This window comes from Crocodylus porosus, unplaced genomic scaffold (assembly GCF_001723895.1).
Source record: "Crocodylus porosus isolate Cpor-Errol unplaced genomic scaffold, CroPor_comp1, whole genome shotgun sequence".
Taxonomy (NCBI): Eukaryota; Metazoa; Chordata; order Crocodylia; family Crocodylidae; genus Crocodylus; species Crocodylus porosus.
The window spans coordinates 16,332,707-16,337,893 of record NW_017728950.1 but is presented as its reverse complement, the minus strand read 5'-3'; positions in this window follow the sequence as shown (position 1 = coordinate 16,337,893).

Below are 5,187 nucleotides of genomic sequence, written 5' to 3'. Positions count from 1 at the left end.
GCGGAGCGAGCCCCACGGGCCCGGCTCCCCGCCCAGCGCTGCCTCCCGGCCACCGGCGTCCTCCGAGCGGGCTGCGGGGCCCCGACCCCCTGGCTTTTCTGGCCATGCCCCTGCTGAGGCTGCAGGCCGAGCGGCGGGTGCAGAGTGGTGGCCCCCCAGGGCTAGGCCCTGCGCTGGCTGCGGAGGAGGAAGTGAATGAGGGGCCCGTGAGCTAGAAGGAGGCCCTGTCTGTCATCGCAGGGGCTCTCGCTTGAGTTGAAATGTTTTTGCAGCTAAGAAACTTGCCCCAGCCAGGCAGGCGGTTCATTAACAGACTGCAATGGGAGTCTGAGCCGACCTGCCACAGGGTTAGTCCGCTGAACCAGCCATTCTCAGTATCAGGCCGGGAATCCTCCGCCTACTGAGCACCTCAGGGGAAGACCCCCTGATGATAATTGCCAGAAGCCCCCTCCCTGAGACCCCCTGAACAAAGCCATACCCTCTCCCAGCAGGTGAACAGTCCAGGGCGGGAAATATTTTGGGTCGGTTTCCTAGGAGCACTTCAAGAAATCCTGCCTCTTACTTTTCTGGTGACCCCTTCCCTTCCAAGCTATTTGAGAGACATTTCAGACTGATTGAAGTGGTGGGGAGAGAATGCAAGAAAACATCCCAGACCATTGGTTAGCTCCATGTGCCGATCCAGTTAAATCTGTTTCTGGCACTATGGCTTCAAGTTGGGATTTGTCTTTTGGCAACTGAGGTTGTCCCACCTGCTAGGGTTGTGTGACCAGGGGTGAATTCTGTGTTTAAAAGTTTACATGACAGAGATTCTTACTATGTAAGAAACAAGCAGGAAGAATTGGGAGTCCTCTCACAATCCTGGAACTATGACATGATTGCAATAACGGAGACTCGGTGGGAGCGCGCATGATGGGACATGATCACGGGTATAAACTGCTCAGGAAAGACAGGCAGGGGAGAAGAGGAGGAGATGTGCTGGATATAAAACATCTCTATGATTGCTTGCAGCTCCAGTATGAAATGGGAAATAGGCCTGTTGAAAGTCTCTGGATTAAGGTCAGAGGGGAGAGCAACAAGGGTGATGTGGTGGGTGTCTGCTATAGACCACCAGACCAGGAGGATGAGGTAGATGAGACTTTCTTTAGACAACTAGCAGAAGTTTCCAGGCCCAGGTTTCATGGGGGATTTCAGTCACTCTGACATCTGGGGGGAGCAGTACAGCAGTACACAGGAAATCTAGGAAGCTTTTGGAGAGCATTGGGGACAACTTCCTGGTGCAAGAGTTGGAGAGACCAACTAGAAGCCCCAGTCTTGACCTGCTGCTCACAACCAGGGAAGAATTGGTGGGAGATGTAGAAGTGGATGGCAACTTGGGCAGCAGTGACCATGAGATGATCAAGGTTAGGTTCCTGAAAGAAAGAAATGGGAGCAGCAGAGTATGGATCCTGGACTTCAGAATTCATAGATTTCATGGACACTAGGGCTGGAAGGGACCCTGAAGGATCACTGAGTCCAGCCCCTGCCCCAGGGGCAGGAAGTCAGCAGGGATCATAGGATCCCAGCAAGATAAACATCCAAATGTGTCTTGAAGGTGTTCAAAGTGGGTGCTTGAACCACCCCCGGCAGCAATCTATTCCAAACCTTGGGGGCTCTGATAGTAAAGAAGTTCTTCCTTATAGCAAACAAGTGCTAATTATCTGTCCAAGCTTCCACTTCTTGTAAGCTTCTTTTTTCTGTTTAAACTCACTGAAGAGTTCTCTGCTAAGCCAGGCTCATTGCTTGTCTTATTTGCTATTCCTTCTGCACACTGGGATGGTTCATTCCTGTACCCTCACTAAGGTTTATTTAAAATACAGCCAGCTTTCCTGGAGTCCTTTCCCTCTCAGACTGGTTTCCCAGGGGATTGTGCCCCTCAGTTCTCTGAGGGAGTCAAAGGGTGCTTTTCCAAAGGAGAGGGGAGTTCAAGATGAGTGGCTGATCCTCAAGGAAGCAATCCTGGATGCACAAGCAAAGTCTATCCCATCTTGGAGGAAAGGCAGCAAAAGGGCATAGCAGCCCACTTGGCTCTCCAGGGAACTAGCAGACCTCCTGCATCTTAAAAGGAAGGTCTACAAAGGATGGAGGACTGGAACCACCACCAAGGAGGAATACACTGCTCTGGTCTGGACCTGCAGGGAGCAAACCAGGAAAGCCAAAGCTGCAATGGAACTCCAGCTAGCTACAAATATCAAGGACAATAAAAAGTTATTTTTTAGATATGTGAGGAGCTGGAGGAAAAGCAAGGGCAACGTTGGACCCCTGCTAAAACAGATGGGACAACTGACAGCCGATGCCCAGGAAAAAGCAAACTTGCTAAATGGGTACTTTACGTCAGTTTTTCACCAGTCCCATGGGCTGCCCCTGCCCACTGTGGGTCAGGGAGGCCTGGGTGAGGGAGATTACTTACCGTCCATAGAAGCTGACCTCGTGAAGGAACACCTTGACAGGCTGGATACTTTCAAGTCAGCCAGCCCTGATGATTTACGCCCAAAGGTACTCAAGCAGCTGGCAAGCGTCATAGCTCAGCCCTGGCACAGATCTCTGAAAACTCCTGGTGCTCTGGTGAAGTGCCCAAAGACTAGAAGAAGGCCAATGTGGTGCCTATCTTCAAAAAAGGGAGGAAAGTAGATCTGGCAAATGACAGGCTCATCAGCCTGACCTCTATCCTGGGGAAGGTCTTGGAAAAGATTATCAAAGAGGCCATCCTATACAGGCTAGCTGATGGCAATATCCTGAGGGATACCCAGCACGGGTTGTTGCGGGTAGGTCTTGCTTGACCAATCTCATTTCCTTTTACGACCAGATGACCCATCACCTGGACAAGGGGGAAGAGATTGATGTCATATATCTCACTTTAAAAAAGTCTTCGATCTGGTATCCCATAGTCGCCTCTTGGCAAAACTGGCTAACTGCAGCCTCAACCACACCATGATCTGCTGGCTGGGGAACTGGCTCCACAGTAGGACCCAGAGGTTGGTAGTTGACAGAAGTCAATTGTCTTGGTGCGCTGTGACCAGTGGGGTCCCTCAAGGCCCTGTCCTAGGGCCTATACTTTTTAACATCTTCATCAATGATGTGGACATTGGCGTCAGAAATGGGCTGGCCAAGTTCGCCGACGACACCAAAGTCTGGGGTAAAGCATCCACACCTGAAGACAGGAGCGTGATCCAGGCAGATCTTGACAGGCTCATGAAATGGGCGGACAAGAACCTGATGGTGTTTAACATTGAAACATGCAAGGTTCTCAACCTTGGGAAGAAAAACCTGCAGCATCCTTATAAGCTCGGCAGTGCTACACTGGCTAGCCCTACGGACGAAAGGGACTTGGGGGTCATGACTGACCACAAGATGAATATGAGCCTGCAATATGATACTGCGGTTAGTAAACCAAGCAAAATGCTGGCTTGCATCCATAGATGTTTCTGAAGCAAATCCCAGGACGTCATTCTCCCCTTGTACTTGTCCTTGGTGAGGCTGCAGCTGGCGTACTGTGTCCAGTTTTGGGCTCCACAATTCAAAAAGGATGTGGAGAAGCTTGAGAGAGTGCAGAGCAGCACCACACGCATGATCAGAGGTCAGGAAAATAGACCTTACAATGAGAGGCTGACAGCCATGGGACTCTTCAGCCTGGAAAAGTCCAGGCTCAGGGGTGATCTGGTGGCCACTTAGTTTATCAGGAGTGTTCACCAGGATATGGGGACTGGCCGTTCACTAGAGCGCCCCAAGGGATGACAAGATCAAATGGTCACAGACTCCCCCATGACCGATTCCAGCTGGACATAAGGTGAGGGTACAGGAATGAACCATCCCAGTGTGCAGAAGGAATAGCAACTAAGACAGGCAATGAGCTTGGCTTAGCAGAGAACTCTTCAGTGAGGTTTAAACAGAAAAAGGAAGCTTACAAGAAGTGGAAGCTTGGACAGATAATTAGGAAGGAGTATAAAAGTGTTACGTGGGTATGCAGGGGTAAAATCAGGAAGGCCAAAGCACAACTGGAGTTGCAGCTAGCAAGGGGCATGAAAGGTAACAAGAAGGGTTTCTACAAGTGTTACCAACACTAGGAAGATCAGGGAAAGTGTTGGTCTCTTACTAAATGGGGAGACAACCTAGTGACAGATGAAGGGGAAAAGGCTGAAGTACTCAATATCTTTTTTACCTCAGTCTTCAAAGGGGAGGTCAGCTTCTAGACTACTGCACTTGGCAGCACAGTTTGGAGAGGAGGTGAACAGCCCTCAGTGGTGAAAGAACAAGTTAGGTACTATTTAGAAAAGCTAAACATGTACAAGTCCATGGGACTGGATGCAGTGCATCCAAGGGTGCTGAAGGACTTGGCTGATGTGATTGCAAAACCACTGGTCATTATCTTTGAAAACTCATGGTGATCTCAGGAAGTCCCAGATGACTGGAAAAGGGCAAATATAGTGCCCATCTTTAAGTAAGGGAAGAAGGAAGATCCAGGGAACTACTTACCAGTCATCCTCCCCTCAGTCCCCAGAAAAATCATGGAGCAGGTCCTCAAGGAATCCATTTCTAAGCACTTGGAGAAGAAGAAAATGATCAGGAACAGTCAGCATGGATTCACCAATGGCAAGTCATGCCTGAACAACCTGATTGCCTTCTACCATGAGATAAGGGGCACTGGGTGTGAAAAATCCCCCTCTGTCCACCCCTGCTTGGGTGAGTCCAGCTACACCTCTGTCTCTTTCACTTGTTTGCTATCTGGTGACTAGGTTAGATAAATTCCTGAGGGGAGGGGATGCTTGCTCTCTTCCTCGGGCGGCATTTTGGAAACGATCAAGCAAAGACTTAAGGCTGCTGCCTGAAGATGCTCTGTAAATAAAGACTAGAAAACTAGTAATTCAGTCTTCTCTAGGAAGCGGGATGGTCAGCCATAGGCTCCCCTGGTGAGACTCCTGAACCATGGTTTTGGGCCTGGCACAGTGAGGTGGGTGTCTCTGCATAGTAGTGCCCCCTACTGCAATGCCGCACTCCGGACGTGCAAAAAGTGATATACCTTGACTTTAGCAAGGCTTTTGATACTATCTCCCACAGCATTATTGCAAGCCAGCCAAGGAAGTATGGGTTAGATAAATGGACTGTAAAGTAGATGGAAAGTTGGCTGGATCACTGGGCTCAATGGGTAGCGAT